Source organism: Pseudophryne corroboree, chromosome 8 (assembly GCF_028390025.1).
Source record: "Pseudophryne corroboree isolate aPseCor3 chromosome 8, aPseCor3.hap2, whole genome shotgun sequence".
NCBI lineage: Eukaryota > Metazoa > Chordata > Amphibia > Anura > Myobatrachidae > Pseudophryne > Pseudophryne corroboree.
In genome coordinates this window covers 275,928,155-275,954,888 of record NC_086451.1, presented here as the reverse complement: position 1 = coordinate 275,954,888, position 26,734 = coordinate 275,928,155, and the positions used below count along the sequence as shown (strand labels likewise).

Genomic DNA, 26,734 nt, shown 5'->3' with positions numbered 1-26,734 from the left:
GGCCGCCGACCTTGTTGGCTGCATACAGGACAAACAGTGCTTCTGTTTTTCTGACCCTAGCCGTTCTGGCCATGTAAATTTTCAAAGCCCTGACCACATCAAGGGACTCGGAATCCTCCAAGTCACATGTAGCCACCGGCACGACAATAGGTTGGTTCATATGAAAGGATGAGACCACCTTAGGTAGGAATTGAGGACGGGTCCGCAATTCCGCTCTATCCATATGGAAAACCAGATAAGGGCTTTTATGTGATAAAGCCGCTAATTCCGAAACTCGCCTATCCGAACCCAAGGCTAACAACATGACCACCTTCCAAGTAAGATATTTCAACTCCACTGTTCTAAGTGGTTCAAACCAATGTGACTTAAGGAAACTTAACACCACGTTAAGGTCCCAAGGCGCCACCGGAGGTACAAAAGGAGGCTGAATATGCAGTACTCCCTTCACAAAAGTCTGTACTTCAGGTAGAGAGGCCAATTCCTTTTGAAAGAAAATGGATAAGGCCGAAATCTGAACTTTAATGGAGCCTAATTTTAGGCCCAAATTCACTCCAGTTTGTAGGAAGTGAAGAAAACGGCCTAGATAGAATTCTTCCGTAGGAGCATTCCTGGCCTCACACCAAGCAACATATTTTCGCCATATTCGGTGATAATGTTGAGATGTCACGTCCTTCCGAGCCTTTATTAGCGTAGGAATGACCTCATCCGAAATACCTTTTTCCGCTAGGATCCGGCGTTCAACCGCCATGCCGTCAAACGCAGCCGCGGTAAGTCTTGGAACAGACAGGGACCCTGTTGCAACAGGTCCTGAATTAGAGGAAGAGGCTACGGATCTTCTGTGAGCATTTCCTGCAGATCCGGATACCGGGTCCTTCGTGGCCAATCCGGAACAATGAGTATTGTTCTCACTCCTCTTTTTCTTATTATTCTCAACACCTTGGGTATGAGAGGAAGAGGAGGAAATACATAGACCAAATGGAACACCCACGGTGTCACCAGGGCGTCCACAGCTACCGCCTGAGGATCTCTTGACCTGGCGCAATACCTTTGTAGCTTTTTGTTGAGACGGGACGCCATCATGTCTATTTGGGGCAGTCCCCACCGACTTGCAATCTGTGCGAAGACTTCCTGATGAAGTCCCCACTCTCCCGGATGCAGGTCGTGTCTGCTGAGGAAGTCTGCTTCCCAGATGTCCACTCCCGGAATGAACACTGCTGACAGTGCGCTTACATGATTCTCCGCCCAGCGAAGAATTCTGGTGGCTTCCGCCATCGCCACTCTGCTCCTTGGCCACCCTGGCGGTTTACATGAGCTACTGCGGTGACGTTGTCTGACTGGATCAGAACTGGTCGGTCGCAAAGTAAGGTCTCCGCTTGAAGTAGGGTGTTGTATATGGCCCTTAGTTCCAGGATGTTGATGTGAAGACAAGTCTCTTGACTTGACCAAAGGCCTTGGAAATTTCTTCCCTGTGTGACTGCTCCCCAACCTCGGAGGCTCGCGTCCGTGGTCACCAGGATCCAATCCTGAATGCCGAACCTGCGTCCTTCCAAAAGGTGAGCACTCTGCAGCCACCACAGGAGAGATACCCTGGCGCTGGGGGACAGGGTGATCCGCTGATGCATTTGCAGATGTGACCCGGAACATTTGTCCAATAGGTCCCATTGGAAAGTCCTTGCATGGAACCTGCCGAAGGGAATGGCTTCGTACGTCGCCACCATTTTTTCCAGGACTTGAGTGCAATGATGTACTGACACTTGTTTTGGCTTCAACAGGTTCTTGACTAGAGTCATGAGTTCCTGAGCTTTTTCTATCGGAAGAAAAACCCTTTTCTGGTCTGTGTCCAGAATCATGCCCAAGAAGGGCAGACGAGTCGTAGGATTCAGCTGCGACTTTGGAATATTGTTAATCCAGCCGTGCCGCTGTAACACCTTCAGTGAAAGTGATACGCTGTTCAACAACTTCTCTCGTGATCTCGCTTTTATGAGGAGATCGTCCAAGTACGGGATAATTGTGACACCCTGCTTGCGCAGGAGCACCACCATTTCCGCCATTACCTTGGTGAAAATTCTTGGGGCCGTGGAAAGCCCAAACGGCAACGTCTGAAACTGGTAATGACAATCCTGTACCGCAAATCTCAGGTACGCCTGATGAGGAGGATATATGGGAACATGCAGGTATGCATCCTTTATGTCCAGAGATACCATAAAATCCCCCCGTTCCAGGCTGGCGATGACCGCTCTGAGCGATTCCATTTTGAATTTGAACCGTTTTAAGCAAAGGTTCAGGGATTTTAAATTCAAAATGGGTCTGACCGAACCGTCCGGTTTCGGGACCACAAACAGAGTTCAGTAGTGCCCCTTCCCTCTCTGAAGCAGGGGAACCTCGACCACCACTTGTTGAAGACACAATTTGTGAATCGCATGTAACACTATCTCCCTTTCTAGGGGAGAAGTCAGTAGCGCCGATTTAAAAAACCAGCGAGGAGGCACCTCTTCGAATTCCAGCTTGTATCCCTGGGAAACAATTTCTATTGCCCAGGGATCCACCTGTGAGTGAACCCAGATGTGGCTGAAAAGTCGAAGACGTGCCCCCACTGGAGCGGACTACTCCCTCAGGGGAGCCCCAGCGTCATGCGGTGGATTTTGCAGAGGCCGGGGAGGACTTCTGTTCCTGGGAACTAGCTGTGTTGTGCAGCTTTTTCCCTCTGCCCTTACCTCTGGCAAGAAAGGACGATCCACGTACTCTCTTGCTTTTATTTGAACGAAAAGACTGCATTTGATAATGAGGCGCTTTCTTAGATTGTGAGGGAATATAAGGCAAAAAATTCGATTTACCTGCCGTCGCTGTGGAGACGATGTCCGAGAGGCCCTCTCCAAACAATTCCTCACCCTTGTAAGGCAAAAACTCCATATGCCTTTTTGAGTCGGCATCACCTGTCCACTGTCGGGTCCATAAGACTCACCTAGCACAAATAGACATAGCGTTTATTCTGGAACCCAGTAAACTAATGTCTCTTTGAGCATCCCTCGTATATAAGACAGCATCTTTTATATGCCCTAGGGTCATTAAAATGGTATACTTATCAAGGGTCTCAATATCCGCTGATAAGGAATCTGTCCATGCTGCTAGAGCACTACAAACCCAGGCCGACGAAATTGCCGGTCTGAGTAACATACCAGAATGTGTGTAAATGGACTTCAAGGTAACCTCCTGCTTGCGGTCAGCAGGATCCTTGAGGGTAGCCTTATCTTCGGATGGGAGCGCTATCTTTTTTTATAAGCGTGTCAAAGCCTTGTCTACCCTAGGGGAGGATTCCCACCATATTCTGTGATTTGGCGGGAAAGGATACGCTATAAGAATCCTTTTGGGAATCTGCAAATTTTTGTCTGGAGTTTCCCACGCTTTTTCACATAATATGTTCAGCTCATGTGAGGAGGGAAAGGTGACCAAGTTTCTTTCCCTTATACATGTGTACCCTCGTGTCAGGGACAGGGGGTTCCTCTGTGATATGCAAAACATCTTTTATTGCAATAATCATATATCGAATACATTTAGCCACTTTTGGCTGTAATTTTGCATCATCGTAGTAGACACTGGAGTCTGAATCCGTGTCGGTATCTGTGTCTACTATTTGGGATAGTGGGCGCTTCTGAGACCCTGAAGGTCCCGGCGACATTGGGACAGACATGGGTTGACTCCCTGACTGTACCCTAGCTTCAGCTTTGTCTAATCTTTTGTGCAATAAATTAACATTAGCACTTAAAACATTCCACATATCCATCCAGTCAGGTGTCGGCGCTGCCGACGGAGACCTTACATTCATACACTCCCCCTCCTCCTTAGGTGAGCCTAGAACCTCAGTCATGTCGACACACGCATACCGACACACCACACACACACACAGGGAAGCTCTTTTCTGAAGACAGGTTCCCCACCAGGCCCTTTGGAGAGACAGAGAGAGAGAGTATGCCAGCACACACCCCAGCGCTATATGACCCAGGAAAAAACACAGAATGTTTACCCAGTAGCGCTTTTCAAGTACGTATATGCGCCAATTATGTGCCCCCCCCCCTCTACTTTAAAACCCTCTTTCACCGTGGTATCAAGCAGCGGAGTCCGGGGAGCTTCCTCTCAGCGGTGCTGTGAAGAAAAATGGCGCTGGTGAGTGCTGAGGGAGAAGCCCCGCCCCCTCGGCGGCGGGCTTCTGTCCCGCTCAAAATTCTTAAAAACATGGCGGGGGCTCTTTATATACATGTACAGTGCCCAGCTGTACATGTATATATGTATATATGTACATTTGCCACAGGAGCGCCCCCAGGGCGCCCCCCCTGCGCCCTGCACCCTTACAGTGACCGATGTGTGTGAGGTGAATGGGAGCAATGGCGCACAGCTTCACTGCTGTGCGTTACCTCTATGAAGATCAAGCTGTCTTCTGCCGCCTCTGAAGTCTTTTCTTCTCATACTCACCCGGCTCCTATCTTCCGGCTCTGCGAGGAGGACGGCGGCGCGGCTCTGGAACGGACGGCGAGGGTAAGACCTGCGTACCGATCCCTCTGGAGCTAATGGTGTCCAGTAGCCTTAGAAATAGAGCCCTGAAACTCAGAGAAGTGGGTCTGTTTCTATCTCCTCAGTCCCTCGATGCAGGGAGTCTGTTGCCAGCAGGCTCCCCGAACATAAAAAACCTAACTAAAATACTTTCTTTACAGGAAACTCAGGAGAGCTCCCTGAAATGCACCCAGTCTCCACTGGGCACAGTATCAAACAGAGGTCTGGAGGAGGGGCATAGAGGGAGGAGCCAGTGCACACCCAGATCCAAAGTCTTTCTTAAAGTGCCCATGTCTCCTGCGGAGCCCGTCTATCCCCATGGTCCTTACGGAGTCCCAGCATCCTCTAGGACGTTAGAGAAATGGGCAACAGCCGTTAATGGTTTCAACTTGTAAATAATCTATCACTGTAAAACCCGTTACAGACTGAGCAGCAACAATGGATCATCTCTAAGGCCATCTTCCTCTTTAGCCTGCTGTTAACACAAATATGAAGGCTCCAGAATAAACTGCAAAAGGTTCTGTTTGCACTTCCTGAGGCTCAGATACTGAATTATCTGTTATGAACAGCACCTGGCTCTGAATAACCTTTATTTATTTATTTATTATGAACCCATAAGGGAGTACTTCACACAAAGTAAATTCAGTTATTACACATTTACAGGATTGTTAACCATAGATATGAAATAGTGTCCTTTTCTTTTTTCACATACCGATACAGAGGCTGAGAATGAGTTATTAAATGTAATCACTCCTAAAATGTGTATAGGCTTGGTTATCTTGTCAAGCACCATTAAAGATGAAGTATAAAGGGCGTGGCCTGGCTGGCAATGGGAGAGGAAGCACTTCCTAGGAGCTCCTGCAAACTGGCCGACATAAATATATAAAACAATCTTATTTGGTACCCTGGTGACCACTGCACTTACCCCACTGCCTCTGCTCACATCAACCCGGCCAGGGGAAGCGTGCTGCGGAGTCGGAGGGCGGCCTTGGCTGCCCTTGCGGATTGTGGCCTTCCCCCTCCTGTGAAGCCGGGGCCTCGATTTCACCGCCTCGCGGGGCTGGGCTCCAGAGCTGCCCGCGGGACCCGGGACCCTCATCTCCACCCCTCCGGACCGTTGGCAGCGGCTTGTGGTGGCCTTATCCCTCCGGCGGAGCTGTGCAGCTGCTGAAGCGGGCCTGCGGCCCCCCCGCTACCTCCGGCCGCCGCGGCCTACCACGCGCCCAAAAGCCGGGACTTTGAGTTCGGGGACGACCCGGACGTGAGCTCCGGGATCGGAGCGCGGCCGCGACGGGCTCCCCGAGACCCCGGATCGCCCCCACAGGCGTGGCTGGACACCCATAAGCACCCCCAAAGAGCCTCTGTGCCACAAGCAGCTCCACAAGGGATAAAAGAGGGGAAAGAAGCAGCCCTACAAGTGCTGCGGCGGCCATCTTGGATTCCTGGAGATTTAGCTGAAGAAGGCTGAGCACACCTGCAGCTCCAGAAGTCTCTACAGCACACCCAAAAAGGCTGCATTGCCTTCAGCACCCAGCCATCCTGGAATATTGTGAGTACCTGCTGCTGCCACAGCACTCATTTCTTATTTGCACCCCTGCTCCATAGAATCCCACGACAGGAGCCCAGAGTCACCATTTTACTTTCTGGCACCCAGCCAGGGTAAAGATAACCCGCACTATACCACACACTCCTCACCCCCGCAGGAGTACAGATTCTATTTACACTACCGCCAGCATCAGCGACGGCTATGGAAGTGCTTTAATACCACCCAAGTGCGCCCGGGCCACTGAATAGGGGATCGAACCGCGATCTGCCCCGACGGCGGAGTTGGCGCCTGGAAGAGTCACGGCCTCAGCGTTATGATATTCGGATCCACACATCCCAGACCTATCCTTAAGATGACTCTCAAGATGATTTAACGCAAAATAATAAAATACTACATGTGCCATAGCTAAATGGTTGGACCCTATATATAATACTCTGGCACCCTACCCCCCAGCTCCGCGGTTGGAGGATTGGACCTGACCGGACTACCTGTTCACTAAACGGACTCGGGCCTGTGTCCCCCCCAGCAATAATTTTTCTTTCCTTTTTCTTTTTTACCCCCACTCCTACCCTACCTTTTTTGGATATATGCCACTATGTCCAAAAACAAAAAAGCATTGCAAGCTCCGACTAACTTCTTTGGCTCAAAGTCCAAGGGCCCACAGAACCCCACCATGGCCGCAAGCTCCCCCCCCCCTCTCCGTGTTCGTCGGAAGCGGGTATCGATCCCCAGATACAGGCGGTCATGTCGAGCCTATTGGAAGGAGTGCAGTCCGCGTTCAAGCAGGAGCTCTCGAACGCTATAGCTGAATTTAAATCGGACCTTACAGATCTCGGTAACCGGACGGATGCACTGGAAACAAAGACGGACGATCTCTGCCGCTCCCAACACCGCATTGACAGTGAACTCGCTAGATTGCACGAGGAAATGGAGACCCTCAAGGAGCGACAAGAGGACCAAGAAAATCGCTCGCGTAGAAATAATCTGCGCATACGTGGCGTTCCAGAAACGGTCCTCGGCCCATCACTACCAACATTCTTGAGAGAATTCTTCATACACTTGGTACCAGACCTCACGGTCGAAGAATGCCTCTGCGATAGGGCACATAGAGCACTCCGGGCAAAACCATCTCCCGCCCAACCGCCCAGGGATGTTATTGTCCGTTTCCATTATTTCCGCTCGAAGGAGAAAATGATGTCCTCCGTTCGAGACACATCGGAGATCCTGTTTAAAGGCACGCAGCTGCAGATCTTTCAGGACCTGGCACCCTCCACTATCCAAAAACGGCGAGACCTCCAACCGGTCCCCCGGATCCTGCGACATCATCAGATCCGATACAGATGGGGATTCCCCTTCCACTTACACGTTTCGGTCAATAACTCTGTTCACTCGGTCAAGACCTTAACCCAAGGACAGGAACTGCTGGCAAAGCTAGATCTCCTCCCAGCATCAGCTGTAGATGACATGGCGGCCTCATCATCCCAACCGCCACATCCTCAGCCCCCTCTTCCCGACTGGACACGGGTGACCCGACAGCGCAATGTGGACAAGGATCCTCCCTGACCTGGGGAAACCCCCCGATGTGTATAGTGCATGAACTGTCGGTGCAACGCCTCCACCACTCGAAACGAGTGTGAGCAGTGGAAGATTCGACCTCAGTTCAACTACCAGTATCGTAACTATCCTCGGTTAATGCTGTTATAATCAAGTTATAATTGTTTGAATCCCTGTGGTATTCCCCCCCCCCCTCCTCCCTCCCTCTCCTTCAACCCCCCCCCCCTCCCCTCCCCTCCTTTCTCCCTCCCCATTTTTTTTGTTTTTATGTTTGCATTTTTGTTGTATGGACACAGTTCTCAATGTCCTATATTATATTATGTTTGCTATAAATGTAAAAAGGTCATAGCCATTCCCAGCCTTCATGGCCCGGGTGACACACACCCTCTCACATGGTAGCTCAGTTACCCCCCTATAATCCCTTACTGTTGTTTATAATGTTACTTATTCAATGCTTTTTCCTAGCGGCCCCTAAATGGGACCCACAACCTCAGGGATGTTTCCCCGTTTGGGGTACTTCTTCTTCTTTTCTATGTTCTTTCTTTTCTCTCTTTTCTTGTGGCCTCTGCTTGACCTCCCTGCTCCTTCTCTTGCTTGGCCCGGAAGGGTGGCCTTCGCCTGGCACAAATTGTACCTCGCTGGACTATACCTGGCAACATGCCGTACTCCCCCACGTAAATAATCATGTCTCTTAAAATATTCTCGGTCAATGTAAATGGCCTGAACTCCCCTAGGAAGCGTACTGTGTTCCTGAGTGCTTGCAGACGTGAGAAAGTTGACATAGCATTCCTGCAGGAAACACATCTCACCGGTCCCCACACTCGGCTTAAGGGCAAATGGTTCTCCCAGTCCTATTTTGCCTCAGCAGACTGCAAAAAACGGGGTGTGGCCATCTTAGTTCATCGTAATATCCCGTTTATCCATTCCAGGACGGTGACAGACCCAGACGGACGGTTCCTTATGGTAATGGGTACCCTCCGCTCTAAGGCTCTCACTCTTGTCTCCGCCTACGCCCCCAACCAAGACCAATCTTTGTTTTTTGATTCTCTCTCCAAACGCCTATCACGAGAAGCACAGGGAAGCATTATCATGGGTGGTGACTTTAATACCATAATCGACCCCTTACTGGATAGATCTGGTCCTCCGCCTCATGCTTCCATGACTACCCTCCCTCTGGCTTCCCGCACACTTACCGCCACCATGAAACTCCACGGTCTCTGTGACACTTGGCGTTCCCAACACCCCCACACCAAAGATTTTACGCACTTCTCAGCTCCACATCAACACTATTCCAGGATTGACATGATCCACATCTCCACTGCCCTAGTGCCACTGATCTCGGATACGGGCATTACACCACTGACTTGGACGGACCACGCTGGGGTCTACCTCCTCATAGATATATACCGCACGCCTCATAGGAAATTTAAATGGCGTCTTGATGACTCGCTTCTACAACACCCCACTGCACTAGAGGAAACTAGACTAGCGATCACACACTACTTCACTGAAAATATATCTCCCGACATTCCACTTAATATCCTTTGGGAAGCCCACAAAGCCACGATTCGCGGCATCTTATTAGCAAAATCGTCGGCAATCAAGAAAAAAGCCGCACAGGAAATAGCCTCCCTCGAATCAGAAATAGCCACCTTACTATCCAAACACAAAGCATCCCCTGACCCCTCTTTGCTCACTCAGATAGACTCCCTCCGAGGACAACTCAACACTCTCCTATCCAACCGCGCGGCAATAATTCTTCGGAAATTGCAACAACGTTTTTACGACAAAATGGATAAAATAGATACCCTACTAGCCAACAAACTACGTCGTAAGCAGGCGCTGGGTGCAATAGATAAACTGTACTCGTCACAAAGGGGAACCTATACATATGACCCTGAATTGATGGCTGAAGATTTCCGCCTGTTTTATAGCTCCCTCTATAACTTACCTGACCCGCCCCTGCTGTCTCCTGACGGATCCGGGGGAGTGCGCTCATATTTATCCGATACCCCCCTCCCAACCCTATCCGACAATCAATTGGAAGCCCTAAATAGTCGAATCTCGGAGGAGACAATAGCTGCCATACGATCGATGCGCTCGTCGGCTGCTCCAGGTCCGGACGGTTTCACAGCCCAATATTATAAACTCTTCGCGAAGGAACTGGCCCCACACCTAGCCTCCCTATTTAATGGTATCCTCGAGGGAGCCTCCTTCCTGCCGGAGACGACTCGGGCCGATATAGTGGTAATCCCAAAGCCTGACAAAGACCCGACTAGCTGCTTAAATTACAGACCAATCTCATTATTGAATGTTGACTTGAAAATATACGCGAAAATACTAGCTAACCGTCTGGGTCCCTTGATGCCCGGCCTGGTCCACCCGGACCAGGTCGGCTTCATTCCTGGACGCCAGGCGTCTGACAACACCAGAAGGGCAATAGATCTAATATACTCAATCCAAAAACGGAAACCTCCCTCTCTCATTTTGGCTCTCGACGCGGAGAAGGCCTTCGACCGCATATCGTGGTCTTTCGCCTTTGCAGTCCTTGACAAAATGGGATACTCCGGAAACTTTCTAGAGGGAATTAAAGCACTCTACCGCTCTCCGTCGGCCCAGGTTATGGTTAACGGTGTCTCCTCCTCCAGTTTCGGGATCACCAATGGTACCAGGCAGGGATGCCCCCTCTCCCCTTTAATCTTTGCACTAGTCATGGAGCCCCTAACAGCAAGGATCCGCAACAACAATGCTATACATGGAATACCCACAGGCCTATCCGAATACAAGATAGCGTTATATGCCGACGACGTCCTGATCTCCCTCACTGACCCAGCCCAATCTCTCCCCGCGCTTTTATCTGAGATCAGTTCATACTCACGGCTCTCTGGCTATAAAATAAACGTGAACAAAACAGAGGTCCTCAACTTTTATATCCCGGCAGCTCTCAAACAAGACCTTCAAACTATCCTCCCCTGTAACTGGCATACCAAGAAAATTAAATACCTTGGTGTGTACTTGACCCATCATCACCACCAACTTTTCCAAGCAAATTATCCCCGTTTATTACAGACAATTAAGGAGGACTTGGTGGACTGGTCCAATTATTTTATATCATGGATAGGCAGAATTAACTCCGTCAAGATGAGCGTGCTCCCCCGACTCCTGTACTTATTTCAGACCCTCCCGATTTACGTCCCTACCTACGTCTTCAAGACCCTACAACGCCAATCCTCCCTCTTTATTTGGAATCATAAACGTCCTCGAGTCAGACTTAAACTGCTTCAACGCCCCTCCAGAGGCGGCGGCCTGGGTATCCCGGACTTTAAGAAATACTTTTATGCCGCGCAACTCACTCAATGTGCACAATGGTGCAACGAGGGCGGGACACGGAGGGTCTGGGTGGGGATAGAGGCGGAGGAGATGGGCCTAGCTACACTATCCTCTCTACTGTGGCTTCACCGGAACCAGCGTCCCCGTGCGGCCCTATTGCACCCTGTAGTAAGTCGCTCCCTGGCAACATGGGACCTGACAAATAGACGGTTCAGTTTGGCCCCATACCCGTCCCCGCTAATTCCGTTATTTAACAATCCAGCCTTCCCACCAGGTATGAGTAGAGCCACGCATACATCTTGGCGCATGAGTGGTATTTTATATGTTAATGATATCACCTCCACAGCTACTTTCCCACAATTCGCAGATATCCGTGAAGGAACAGTAATCCCCTCATCGGACTTCTTCCGCTATCTACAAATTAGACATTTCCACTCCACCATCACCACTACCCTTCTCCACAGACATTTATCCCCCTTTGAATACATTAGCTGGAAACGCACCAACACTAAAGGCCTCATATCAGACATCTACACCCTCCTGGACGACCTCCCCACAACATCCCGGGCCCCTCATGAATTGGCATGGGAAAAGGAACTGGGATTCACTATAGACAATGAGGACTGGGTAGATATATGGGACAATGCGGCTTCCAGCTCCATCTGTGTGAGAATTAAAGAAAATATCTATAAATTACTCTACCGATGGTACTATGTCCCTTCCCGTCTACATACTATGTTCCCCGACACTCCAGATAGATGCTGGAGGGGCTGTACGGACATTGGTTCATTCTTACACATATGGTGGGCCTGCCCTAAAATCTACACAATATGGGGTGAACTCATCACCATGCTTTCGCGCTTATTTGACACCTCCATCCCCTCCGACCCCCAATACTTTTTGCTCCCCATGACTCTTCCTACCCTCAATAGACACCAAAACAAACTATTCCGACATATAGTCTCGGCAATGACATGCCAAATTGCCACAGACTGGAAGAGCCCGACCCCCTCACCAATGCAGGGGATAATTTCTCGGATATAGTATGTCCACAAAATGGAATACATGACCGCAGTTATTCGTAATACTTCGAAGCAATTCGATAAAGTATGGTCCCCGTGGCTAAACCTACAACAGGCTTCCTCCCCATTCATAATCTGACATGGCATGCCAAGGTCCTATCCACCTCTTGCCCCCGAAGGCTACCCCCCCACCTCTCCTCCCTCTCTCTACTCCCCCTCCTCTTTTCTTCAACCGGAGGTGCCCAGCCTCCTATGCCTTTCTGTCCCCTTCTGCTCGCTCTCTGAGAACTCTCTTTCTCTCATTTCCTTTGCTGACTCTCTATGACGGAAGGCCACTCCGTTGCCGAGAGATTCCCACTTTTTATGCTCTAACTTGAATCTCTAAACACGGGAAAACACAAAAACAAAAAAGGATCTATGCTGTTGTAGTAACAATTTACTGTACCTACATTTGTATTTTAAGCACCCAAAATGTTCGGGTGCTCTGTTATGTTACCATTGTACCTATTTCATGATCCATCCAATAAAATGTGTTTAAAAAAAAAAAAAAAAATAAGATGAAGTATAAAATTATGCAAAAAGAACACCCTTGATTAGTAAATACAGCCACATACTGCTTGTGGATAGTATACAAGATACCATTCTAGTATAAAAAAAAAAAAAATAAGGAGAGTTATGGTAGACTTACTACGGTTAACTCTTTCTGCGAAGTACACTGGGTTCCACAGGGAAAACATTGGGGTGTAGAGCGGGATCTTGATCCAGAGGCACCATCAGGCAAAGCTTTGACTGTCCCAGGATGCATTGGGGCCTCCTCTATAACCCCGCCTCCAGGCACTGAGAGCTCAGTTTCAAACGTTCTTTGGGAGACAAATCCGAAGTGACTAAGGCAGGAACCATAATCTCTTGGTTAAGGTGAAAAGATGACACCACCTTAGGCAGATAACCTGGGCGAGTTCGTAGAACTGCCCGGTCCCAGTGGAATATGAGAAATGGGCTTTGTCCTGTCGTCCACTCTAAGTCACACACCTGTCTTGCAGAGGCAATGTACAGCAAGAATAGGACCTTGGCTGTGAGCCATTTCAGGTCCACCGATTCAAGAGGTTCAAATGGAAACTCTTGCAGAGCATGCAGCAAAACAGACAAATCCCATGGAGCCACAGGAGGGACATAGGGAGGCTGAATCCGAGTAACACCCTCAATGAATGTCTGAACATCAGGGATAGAGGCAATTTTACTCTGAAACCAAACAGACAAGGCAGATATATGAACCTTGAGGGAGGCCAGACGAAGACCTAAGTCCAGGCCTCTTTGCAGAAAAGACAGTATTCTGGAAGTTCTGAATATATGGACATCGTAATTCTTTTCAGCACACCAGGTGAAGTAAGAATTCCAAACCCTGTAATAAACCCGGGAAGAGGCCGGTTTGCGGGCTTTCAACATGGTTTGAATAACCACCTCTGAAAATCCTTTGGCTCTCAAGAGTGATGCTTCAAGAGCCACGCCGTCAAAGCCAGTCTGGCCAGGTCTGGGTAGAGACAAGGGCCCTGCACGAGGAGGGCTGGTCGTTGAAGTATAAGGGGATGCCCCATCGATAGACCCTGCAGGTCTGAGAACCAATGCCGTCTGGGCCATGCTGGAGCGACTAGAAGAAGCCATCCTCCTTCCTGTTTAAACTTCCATAGAACCCTGGGCAGGAGTGACACTGTAGGGAACATGTAAGGCAGCCAAAAGTTCCTTGGAATTGCCACTGCGTCCATGAACGCTGCTTGAGGATCCCTTGTCCTTGATCCGAAGACCGGAACCTTGTGATTGTGTCGAGGCGCCGTTAGGTCTACGTCCGGTAGACCCCACCTGTCCACTAAGAGTTGAAAGACTTCTGGATGAAGACTCCACTCTCTGGCATGTACGCCATAGCAACTGAATTAGTCCGCCTCCCAGTTCAGGATGAACACTGACGATATACTTGGCAGATGGCGTTCTGCCCAACAAAGGATTTGATACTTCCTTTAAGCGCTGCCTTGATGGTTTATGTATGCCACTGTCGTGGTGTTGTCTGACTGTACTTGAACCGGTCTGTTCCGTACCAGAGGCAGGGCGAGTGATAAAGCATTGAACACCACCCTGAGCTCTAGGATGTTTATCGGGAGGAGTGATTCTTACTTAGTCCACCGACCCTGAAAAGAGTGTTGCTCCAACACTGCTCCCCATCCCCTCAAACTGGCATCCGTCGTCAGGAGGACCTAGTCGGGTATCCAGAAGGGATGGCCCCGGCTCAATTGCTGGTCCTGGAGCCACCAGGTCATCGACAAACAAACCTCCGGAGTCAACAAGATCATTTGGGATCTGATCCGATGAGGCGGCCATCCCACTTGGCAAGAATTAATCGTTGCAGAAGGTGGGAATGAAATTGAGCACTCTCCACGAACGTCGACACCATCAGGCCAAGTACCTGCATCGCCGAGTGAATCGACACTCTGGGGTGACGGATGAAGTGTCTTATCCTGTCCTGGATTTTCAGGACCTTGTCTGCAGACAGAAACAGTCTCTGACTGTGTGTGTCCAGAAGCGCCCCTTGGTGCACCATGCTATGAGTTGGGACCAGCAAGGACTTCTTCCAACTGATCAGCCATCCGTGGGCTTGTACGCAACTCAGCGTCAATTGTAGATGACTGAGGAGGACATCGTGGGAACTCGCCAGAAACAGCAAGTTGTCCAAATACGGCAGGATTCTGACTCCCGGACAACGGAGGTGCGCCGTAATCACAGCCATAACCTTGGTGAAGATCCAAGGAGCCGTGGCCAGTCCGAACGCAGAGGCTGGAATTGGTAGTGACTGTCGCCAACAGCAAACCGCAGGAACTGCTGATGCGATATGGCAATAGGAATATGCAGATAAGCATCCTGTATATCCAGGGATACCATGTAATCTCCGGGTTCCATCGTCAGAACAATAGAGCACAATGTTTCCATACGAAACTTGGCAACCCTCACAAATTTGTTCAGTGACTTGAGGTTTAGTATAGGCCGAAACGACCTACTGGGTTTCTGCACAAGAAACAGGGTTGAATAATAGCCTCCGCCACACTGGGACTGAGGTACCGGCACAACCACTCCTGTACTCAGGAGAGAACCTACCATCATTTGTAGAGCCTGCTCCTTCAATGGATCCGAAGGGAGTACCATAGTGCAGAACTGGTGAGGGGGACTTCTCTTGAAGGAGACAGCGTACCCGTGAGACAACTTCCAGTACCCAAGCGTCTGAAGTGGTCTTTAACCAGACCTGGGCGAACTGTAGAAGTCTGCCTCTCACCCTGGGGTCCCCCAGGGGGAGGCCCGCCCCGTCATGCAGCAGGCTTGTCTTGTTTTGAAGCAGGCTGATGGGCTGCCCAGGACTGTTTAGTCTTGGGCTTGGTGGTCTTGGGAGCACGAGACTGTCTGGGGTAAGACTGACCCTTGGCTTTCCCTTGAGGTCAAGAAATACAAAAGGGATTTTTCCCACGCACTCTGCTGACTGTTAGTAAGAAGAACTATATACTATGTAATAATAGGAAATTTAGAGCTCTTCGTTACATATGTTTTGCAAAAGATATGATAAGCCTCCAGGCCACTTCACGGCTGCTCTATTACTGGAGGTCCCTAACTAAGCATAGGTCCAGGGCTTGGACCCCACAAATTCGGCTCAGGCCCGACCACCCCAGGGCAGCACACCATTGAAATACTAAAGTGTTAATATGTGTTAAGAAAGAAGCAGAGGCTATGGGTTAGAAAGTGCTACAAAAATAAGGGTGTTAATAAAATACTCAAAAGAGTAATATTAGTGAAAAAATAGGAGTGTTACATAAGTGCTAAATAAATAATATGGCATGCTACCCCAAGGTGGCCCAGCCCCACCAGACCCGGGGGGTACCACTCCCCAAACCCATACACAGCATAATAATAATTACATCCACTATGGGTCATACAATTGCTTAATGTATGGCCACATGATAATGGCACATACAGAACATATCCAGATTGAGAGCTAGTTTACCTGGAGGCACCCCTGTATCCTCCAAATGGCACCACAGGACCCAGCATGCCCTCCTAATGCTGGCTCCATCTATGCCTCTCTGAACTGCAATAAATAGTGGAAAACTGCTCTAATCAAGCTGGTAACAATCCCCAGGTGCTGCGGGAGGGGGTTACTCTAGACAAGAAATACAAAAGGGATTTTTCCCACGCACTCTGCTGACTGTTAGTAAGAAGAACTATATACTATGTAATAATAGGAAATTTAGAGCTCTTCGTTACATATGTTTTGCAAAAGATATGATAAGCCTCCAGGCCACTTCACGGCTGCTCTATTACTGGAGGTCCCTAACTAAGCATAGGTCCAGGGCTTGGACCCCACAAATTCGGCTCAGGCCCGACCACCCCAGGGCAGCACACCATTGAAATACTAAAGTGTTAATATGTGTTAAGAAAGAAGCAGAGGCTATGGGTTAGAAAGTGCTACAAAAATAAGGGTGTTAATAAAATACTCAAAAGAGTAATATTAGTGAAAAAATAGGAGTGTTACATAAGTGCTAAATAAATAATATGGCATGCTACCCCAAGGTGGCCCAGCCCCACCAGACCCGGGGGGTACCACTCCCCAAACCCATACACAGCTTATGTAACACTCCTATTTTTTCACTAATATTACTCTTTTGAGTATTTTATTAACACCCTTATTTTTGTAGCACTTTCTAACCCATAGCCTCTGCTTCTTTCTTAACACATATTAACACTTTAGTATTTCAATGGTGTGCTGCCCTGGGGTGGTCGGGCCTGAGCCGAATTTGTGGGGTCCAAGCCCTGGACCTATGCTTAGTTAGGGACCTCCAGTAATAGAGCAGCCGTGAAGTGGCCTGGAGGCTTATCATATCTTTTGCAAAACATATGTAACGAAGAGCTCTAAATTTCCTATTATTACATAGTATATAGTTCTTCTTACTAACAGTCAGCAGAGTGCGTGGGAAAAATCCCTTTTGTATTTCTTGTCTAGAGTAACCCCCTCCCGCAGCACCTGGGGATTGTTACCAGCTTGATTAGAGCAGTTTTCCACTATTTATTGCTTTCCCTTGAGGTCGAAAGGAACGAAAAGTGGTAGTCTTTGCCTTCTGAGCAGAAGGATTAGTAGGAGTAAGAAAAGAAGTCTTAGCAGCTGCTAATTCAGACACTATTTTATACAGGTTCTCTCCAAATAAAATGCCCCCAGTAAAGGGGATTACCTCCAAGCTCTTCTTGGAGCCCAAATCCACTTTCCACGACCTTTACCACAGTATGCAGCGAGCCAGGACAAACGTGGATGATGCTTTGGCTGTCAGTACCCCTGCCTCAGAGGACGCCTCGTGAATGTAATAGGCGGCGGTGCATACAGTATGTGAGACAGGTATTGGCTGGCCTTGTCAGAAATATCCTCGGGTACCTCATCCTCTAACCCCCTTAACCAATGCTTCAATACCCTTTGCGGCCCAAGAGGCAGCTATGGTGGGCCTATCAATGGCCCCTGCGAGGGAATATATAGACTTCAGGCATCCCTTCACACACTTATCTGTCGGTTCCTTCAGGGAGGTGACAGTAGTGACAGGCAGAGTAGATGACAACACGAGACGGATGACGTGAAAATCCACCGGCGGTGGGTTTTCCCATTTACCACATAACTCTGAAGGGAGAGGATAACAAGCCAAAGCACGTTTAGGGAGCGGGAATTTCTCAACTGGGGTAGACTAGGGTTCCTTCCTGATGTCCACAAGATGATCAGAATGGGGTAATGCAGTTTTAACAACCTTCAGTTGTTTAAACATATCAGTTTTCTTGGCCACTGTAGTGGAATACTCATCCTCAGTGATTTGAAGGATATGCTGTATAGCATCTACCAGGACAGGGAAATCAACCTGTAAGGTAGAATCCTCGTCAGTAACACATAATTCAGAGTCTGACAGGACCGTATGCTCCCCCTCCTCGTCAGATGAAACATCAGAGAGGTTACTGGATTGTGAGGAAGCAACCCGCTTAGAGGACCAAGAGACACGGGAGTGACCTGGAGTAGATTCCTGTCTAACCAAAGACTGATTTAACTGTTGCAGCTGTGTAGACAAATTTTCCGCCCAATGCGAATTTACTATAGGGACAACTTGTGGTGGCAGTGACAAGGGAGGTCCCATGGGGGGGCGCGCTAAACGGTCCACCAGAGTCCCCAGGAGGGTGGTGAATTTAGCCCAGGGTGGCTCCATTGTAGTTACAGGAGCTGCAGGCTGACTGGGAGGTGTATGACATTTAGAATAGAGACCATCACACAGTACTTCCCCCTCAGGTAAACCTCTGGAGCATACCTTGCCACTTACAGGAGCTTCCAGAGTTTTACTGCCCTTATTGTTAGACATTGTAATAAAGCAACAAGAAGGCTAATAGTACGATGAAGCCAGACAGAGTACACAATCTGCGGACAAAGTACACAACCAGCGTCAGAATACACAAACTTGTGAACTAAATCCCGGTGTACGTTACTAACACAGTAAAATAGCTGTATAGCGATAAGTACTGTGTACACTATATTAGAGGACCCTGATGCACCTAGTCCCTTCGGGTATAGAATATAGTAAAAGCTACCTTAGATGGGATACACGAGAGTGAAACCATACAGCAGGTACAGGCACACACAGTCACAGGCAATGCAGAAATTATTTTTTACAGAACAGCCCCTTGACCAACATCCCACACAGACCCTAGAGAGCCCCTGGAGTGACACTGAGGAGCGGACCCATCACACAGAACACAGCAGAACTGGTGACGAGCTCCCTCCTGTCTATGACCCCCTCGTACCAGTTTCAACAGTCTGTTACAGCGTGGGTCCTGGAGGAGCAGCGTGCATGCAGCCTTGATGACCCACAGCAGCAGGAAATGGCGCCTTCCCACCGCTGGTCCCGCTCCGGTAAGCCCCACCCCTTGCAATAGCGCACGGTCCCTCACAAGATTATACTGGCCACAGTAGTAAAACACATAAGAATTGCATTAAATAGTCCACACAAAGCCTTAAAGACAGTGAGCACTGCGGGGCAACAGCCCTGAGCCAGTTTGTCCGCGGCGGGCACCGCAGCTCTGGGTCCGTGGCACGCCGCCAAACTGAACCGGGGACCCGCTAACCGGGGCCCCAGTGTAACACTCGCAGCACCTAGGTCTTCGGCACGTGTTAGAGGGTGGCGGCTAGCTGCTGGCGTGGGCACACATTCTGACGATGAGTGATCAGCACCTCAGGAGCTCAGTGTCCTGTCAGCTGGGATTACGAACCATTAACCCACAGGAGGTTGGTTTGGTCCCCCCCCAATTTTGTCCAATTTCAGCTCAATTCGGGTCGATATATCGTGGGGAACCGTGCATTTTTGGTGTGTATACGATCCGATACGATGCGCGGCCCAGTGAGCGTTGGATCGGATCCTCCAGGTCGTTAGTGCTGCACTCATGATATGTCGTAATCAAATGGAATCGTACGGAAAAAAAATAAAGTGTGCTTTTTGTGCTCACGGTATATCGCATGCGATCTATAGTAAGAAGTTTAAAGCACTCTAATCCAGCCCATCAGATGTATCTGATGGTACCTGTGAATGCATGCTACACATCGCATGCGATATGTCGGCGCTTGACATATCGTATGCGCTGTATAGCATGCTCAAAAAAGTCAAATTGTACCAAATCGTTTGGAATCGTATGAAAACACTCCATGGAAGCTCCCGGGAGTGTTCAAGGGAAATCGTATACTATTTCACCAACTGATACATCGTTCTAGTGTATGGGGCCCTTTAGTCCCACGAAGCAGGTAGTCTGTCTGCCAAGCAGAGCTACCTGAAAATAATAAACTAAATTAAAATTAAAGAAAAATCTCTGGAGCTCCAGAGAAGTGCACCCAGCTCCTTGGGCACATTTTTATAAACTGAGTTTGGTAGGAGGGGTATAGAGGGGAGGAGCCAGCACACACATACACACACTAAAAGTTTTAAAGTGTCAGGCTCCAGTGGACCCGAACTATACCCCATGGTACTAAAGTACAATACCCCAGTATCCACTAGGACGTAAGAAAAAAATGGCTAAAAGTTGCTTCGGAACCTGGGTACATGACCTATTTAAGGAGCTTTGCACTACAATGACCAAGATTTCGCTAGTGCTACATATTATATTGTAATATATATATATATATATATATATATATATATATATATATATATATATATATATACATAGATAGATAGATAGATAGATAGATAGATAGATAGATAGATAGATAGATAGATAGATAGATAGATAGATAGATAAATGTGCGTACACACAATATAAATGCCTAGTCAGTATTGTGCTAAAGAAAAAAAAAAACCTACAGTGGACGGCTTTTATTTTATCAGATAATGTTAAAATAGCCCGTAAGATCTGTTGATGGAGATATCAGAAATTGCTCATTAAGCCTCGTACACACGGGGAGATGTGTGCTGAGCGATCTAGCACAGACCGCTCAGCACACATCTCTCCCCCCGCTCAGTACACAGCGCAACGTGTGCTGAGGGGGGGCGCGCTCATTTCAGCTTTGAAATGAGCCATCTCACTAGATTTCCCAGATCTCTCCATGTGTAGAGGGGTAGAGGTGTAGAGGGGTAGAATGTCTTTAATCACTTGTCTGGCATGGTCGCATCAGATGTGATCCCACCAGCAATGTCTTATCTGACCTGATCGCACAGGATACAGTGTGTGCTGCCACAGAGAAGAGAAACTTCCCTCTGCTGCTGCTCTCAGAAGGACCCTCTGCCTCCCCGCACCCTCCCCCAGTTTTTGCCGTGCTGCCAATCATTGCTCATCGGGCAGCACGGCAGTACCCCCCACGCTGTGGCTGCAAACAATAGCAGTCGCTAGGGGGAAGTCAACCCCTCCCCCTGTGTACCTGGTGGCTGTCTATTTAATACTGTCCTATCAATATTAGTGAGACCTGGATATTACCTAGGGGGAAGAAAAAAAAAAGTTTGCTCACTTAACTCACTTAAAGAACCTTGTATTTTCATACGCTTACTAGTCACATTCAGTGAGAATAGACACTATGAAAAATGAATAAAAGCCAGAGAAGATAAAATGTGGAAAAAACTCCCAAGCTTTAAGTTACCATGGATACCAAATATGAATTTTATAAAAAATAAAAATTCATTAATGGATGAAGTACACACCTGCAACTGCTTTGGAGTATTCGATCAACAAAATACAAACTTAAAAAAACAAGTTACTATTATAAAATAAGAATTTACTTACCGATAATTCTATTTCTCATAGTCCGTAGTGGATGCTGGGGACTCCGAAAGGACCATGGGGAATAGCGGCTCCGCAGGAGACTGGGCACAAAGTAAAAGCTTTAGGACTAGCTGGTGTGCACTGGCTCCTCCCCCTATGACCCTCCTCCAAGCCTCAGTTAGGATACTGTGCCCGGACGAGTGTACACAATAAGGAAGGATTTTGAATCCCGGGTAAGACTCATACCAGCCACACCAATCACACCGTACAACTTGTGATCTGAACCCAGTTAACAGCATGATAACAGAAGGAGCCTCTGAAAAGATGGCTCACTACAACAATAACACGATTTTTGTAACAATAACTATGTACAAGTAATGCAGACAATCCGCACTTGGGATGGGCGCCCAGCATCCACTACGGACTATGAGAAATAGAATTATCGGTAAGTAAATTCTTATTTTCTCTAACGTCCTAGTGGATGCTGGGGACTCCGAAAGGACCATGGGGATTATACCAAAGCTCCCAAACGGGCGGGAGAGTGCGGATGACTCTGCAGCACCGAATGAGAGAACTCCAGGTCCTCCTCAGCCAGGGTATCAAATTTGTAGAATTTAGCAAACGTGTTTGCCCCTGACCAAGTAGCTGCTCGGCAAAGTTGTAAAGCCGAGACCCCTCGGGCAGCCGCCCAAGATGAGCCCACTTTCCGTGTGGAATGGGCTTTTACAGATTTTGGCTGTGGCAGGCCTGCCACAGAATGTGCAAGCTGAATTGTACTACAAATCCAACGAGCAATCGTCTGCATAGAAGCAGGAGCACCCAGCTTGTTGGGTGCATACAGGATAAACAGCGAGTCAGATTTTCTGACTCCAGCCGTCCTGGAAACATATATTTGCAGGGCCCTGACTACGTCCAGCAACTTGGAATCCTCCAAGTCCCTAGTAGCCGCAGGCACCACAATAGGTTGGTTTAAGTGAAATGCTGAAACCACCTTAGGGAGAAATTGAGGACGAGTCCTCAATTCTGCCCTGTCCGTATGAAAAATTAGGTAAGGGCTTTTATAGGATAAAGCCGCCAATTCTGATACACGCCTGGCTGAAGCCAGGGCTAACATCATTACCACTTTCCATGTGAGATATTTCAAGTCAAGTCCACAGTGGTGAGTGGTTCAAACCAATGTGATTTTAGGAATCCCAACACTACATTGAGATCCCAAGGTGCCACTGGAGGCACAAAAGGAGGCTGTATATGCAGTACTCCCTTGACAAACGTCTGAACTTCAGGAACAGAAGCTAGTTCTTTTTGGAAGAATATCGACAGGGCCGAAATTTGAACCTTAATGGACCCTAATTTGAGGCCCATAGACAGTCCTGTTTGCAGGAAATGCAGGAATCGACCCAGTTGAAATTCCTCCGTAGGGGCCTTCCTGGCCTCGCACCACGCAACATATTTACGCCAAATACGGTGATAATGTTGTACGGTTACATCCTTCCTGGCTTTGATCAGGGTAGGGATGACTTCATCCGGAATGCCTTTTTCCTTCAGGATCCGGCGTTCAACCGCCATGCCGTCAAACGCAGCCGCGGTAAGTCTTGGAACAGACATGGTCCCTGCTGGAGCAGGTCCTGTCTTAGAGGTAGAGGCCACGGGTCTTCCGTGAGCATCTCTTGAATTTCCGGGTACCAAGTCCTTCTTGGCCAATCCGGAGCCACGAGTATAGTCTTTACTCCTCTCCTTCTTATGATTCTCAGTACTTTTGGTATGAGAGGAAGAGGAGGGAACACATACACTGACCGGTACACCCACGGTGTTACCAGAGCGTCCACAGCTATTGCCTGAGGGTCCCTTGACCTGGAGCAATATCTGTCCAGTTTTTTTGTTGAGGCGAGACGCCATCATGTCCACCTTTGGTTTTTCCCAACGGTTTACAATCATGTGGAAGACTTCTGGGTGAAGTCCCCACTCCCCCGGGTGAAGATCGTGTCTGCTGAGGAAGTCTGCTTCCCAGTTGTCCACTCCCGGAATGAACACTGCTGACAGTGCTATCACATGATTTTCCGCCCAGCGAAGAATCCTTGCCACTTCCGTCATTGCCCTCCTGCTTCTTGTGCCGCCCTGTCTGTTTACGTGGGCGACTGCCGTGATGTTGTCCGACTGGATCAATACTGGCTGACCCTGAAGCAGAGGCCTTGCCTGACTTAGGGCATTGTAAATGGCCCTTAGTTCCAGGATATTTATGTGAAGTGACGTTTCCATGCTTGACCACAAGCCCTGGAAATTTTTTCCCTGTGTGACTGCTCCCCAGCCTCTCAGGCTGGCATCCGTGGTCACCAGGACCCAATCCTGAATGCCGAATCTGCGGCCCTCTAGGAGATGAGCACTCTGTAACCACCACAGGAGAGACACCCTTGTCCTTGGAGACAGGGTTATCCGCTGATGCATTTGAAGATGCGATCCGGACCATTTGTCTAGCAGATCCAACTGAAAAGTTCTTGCGTGGAATCTGCCGAATGGAATCGCTTCGTAAGAAGCCACCATCTTTCCCAGGACCCTTGTGCACTGATGCACTGACACCTGGCCTGGTCTTAGGAGTTTCCTGACTAGGTCGGATAACTCCCTGGCTTTCTCTTCCGGGAGAAACACCTTTTTCTGTACTGTGTCCAGAATCATCCCTAGGAACAGCAGACGTGTCGTCGGAATCAGCTGCGATTTTGGAATATTTAGAATCCATCCGTGCTGTCGTAGTACTATTTGAGATAGTGCTACTCCGACCTCTAACTGTTCTCTGGACCGTACCCTTATCAGGAGATCGTCCAAGTAAGGGATAATTAAGACGCCTTTTCTTCGAAGAAGAATCATCATTTCGGCTATTACCTTGGTAAAGACCCGGGGTGCCGTGGACAATCCAAACGGCAGCATCTGAAACCGATAGTGACAGTTCTGTACCACAAACCTGAGGTACCCTTGGTGAGAAGGGCAAATTGGGACATGGAGGTAAGCATCCTTGATGTCCAGAGACACCATGTAGTCCCCTTCTTCCAGGTTCGCCATCACTGCTCTGAGTGACTCCATCTTGAACTTGAACCTTTTTATGTAAGTGTTCAAGGCTTTCAGATTTAAAATGGGTCTCACCGAGCCGTCCGGCTTCGGTACCACAAACAGCGTGGAGTAATACCCCTTTCCCTGTTGTAGGAGGGGTACCTTGATTATCACTTGCTGGGAATACAGCTTGTGAATGGCTTCCAATACCGCCTCCCTGTCGGGGGTAGACGTTGGTAAAGCAGACTTCAGGAACCGGCGAGGGGGAGACGTCTCGAATTCCAATTTGTACCCCTGAGATACTACCTGCAGGATCCAGGGGTCCACTTGCGAGTGAGCCCACTGCGCGCTGAAATTCTTGAGACGGGCCCCCACCGTGCCTGAGTCCGCTTGTAAGGCCCCAGCGTCATGCTGAGGACTTGGCAGAAGCGGGGGAGGGCTTCTGTTCGTGGGAAGAAGCTGTCTGTTGCAGTCTTTTTCCCCTTCCTCTGCCCCGGGGCAGATGAGTGGCCTTTTGCCCGCTTGCCCTTATGGGGACGAAAGGACTGAGCCTGAAAAGACGGTATCTTTTTCTGCTGCGAGGTGACTTGGGGTAAAAAGGTGGATTTCCCAGCCGTTGCCGTGGCCACCAGGTCCGATAGACCGCCCCCAAATAACTCCTCCCCTTTATACGGCAATACTTCCATATGCCGTTTGGAATCCGCATCCCCTGACCACTGTCGCGTCCATAATCCTCTTCTGGCAGAAATGGACATCGCACTTACTCTTGATGCCAGAGTGCAAATGTCTCTCTGTGCATCTCGCATATATAGGAATGCATCCTTTAAATGCTCTATAGTCAATAATATATTGTCCCTGTCCAGGGTATCAATATTGTCAGTCAGGGAATCCGACCAAGCCACCCCAGCACTGCACATCCAGGCTGAGGCGATTGCTGGTCGCAGTATAACACCAGTATGTGTGTATATACTTTTAAGGATATTTTCCAGCCTCCTATCTGCTGGCTCCTTAAGGGCGGCCGTTTCTGGAGACGGTAACGCCACTTGTTTTGATAAGCGTGTGAGCGCCTTATCCACCCTAGGGGGTGTTTCCCAACGAGCCCTAACCTCTGGTGGGAAGGGATATAGTGCCAATAATTTTTTAGAAATTAGCATTTTTTTGTCGGGGGTAACCCACGCTTCATCACACACTTCATTCAATTCATCTGATTCAGGAAAAACTACGGGTAGTTTTTTCACACCCCACATAATACCCCTTTTTGTGGTACTTGCAGTATCAGAGATGTGCAAAACCTCCTTCATTGCCGTGATCATGTAACGTGTGGCCCTACTGGAAAATACGTTTGTTTCTTAACCGTCGACACTGGAGTCAGTGTCTGTGTCTGGGTCCGTGTCGACCCACTGAGGTAACGGGCGTTTAATAGCCCCCGACGGTGTTTGAGACGCCTGGACAGGCACTAACTGAGCTGCCGGCTGTCTCATGTCGTCAACAGTTTTCTGTAACGTGCCGACACTGTCACGTAATTCCTTAATTACGGCCATCCATTCAGGTGTCGACTCCCTAGGGGGTGACATCACCATTATAGGCAATTGCTCCGCCTCCACATCATTTTCCTCCTCATACATGTCGACACACACGTACCGACACCCAGCACACACACAGGGAATGCTCTGATAGAGGACAGGACCCACTTAGCCCCTTGGGGAGACAGAGGGAGAGTTTGCCAGCACACACCAGAGCGCTATATATGTATAGGGACAACCTTACAATAAGTGTCTATCCCTTATAGCTGCTTATATCTGTTATTTTGCCAAATAAGTGCCCCCCTCTCTTTTTTACCCCGTTTCTGTAGTTGCAGGATGCAGGGGAGATTCTGGGAGCCTTCCTACCAGCGGAGATGTGTGGGAAAAATGGCGCTGTGTGCTGAGATAGGCCCCGCCCCCTTCACGGCAGGCTCTTCTCCCGCTTTTTTCTGGAAAACTGGCAGGGGTTAAATACATCCATATAGCCCAGGAGCTATATGTGATGTATTTTTTGCCAAATAAGGTAAATTCATTGCTTCCCAGGGCGCCCCCCCCCCCCCAGCGCCCTGCACACTCAGTGACCGAAGTGTGAAGTGTGCTGAGAGCAATGGCGCACAGCTGCAGTGCTGTGCGCTACCTTATGAAGACAGGAAAGTCTTCTGCCGCCGATTTATGGACCTCTTCTTGCTTCAGCATCTGTAAGGGGGCCGGCGGCGCGGCTCCGGGACCCATCCATGGCTGGGCCTGTGATCGTCCCTCTGGAGCTCATGTCCAGTAGCCTAAGAAGCCCAATCCACTCTGCACGCAGGTGAGTTCGCTTCTTCTCCCCTTAGTCCCTCGATGCAGTGAGCCTGTTGCCAGCAGGTCTCACTGAAAATAAAAAACCT

General features: G+C 49.0%; 1 protein-coding gene across 3 annotated transcripts in view; it reads right to left on the bottom strand.

Moving 5' to 3' along the window:
- STAG2 (STAG2 cohesin complex component) overlaps positions 1-26,734 on the bottom strand; it is a 424,372-nt gene that overhangs the window by 349,049 nt on the left and 48,589 nt on the right. The window lies entirely within an intron of this gene.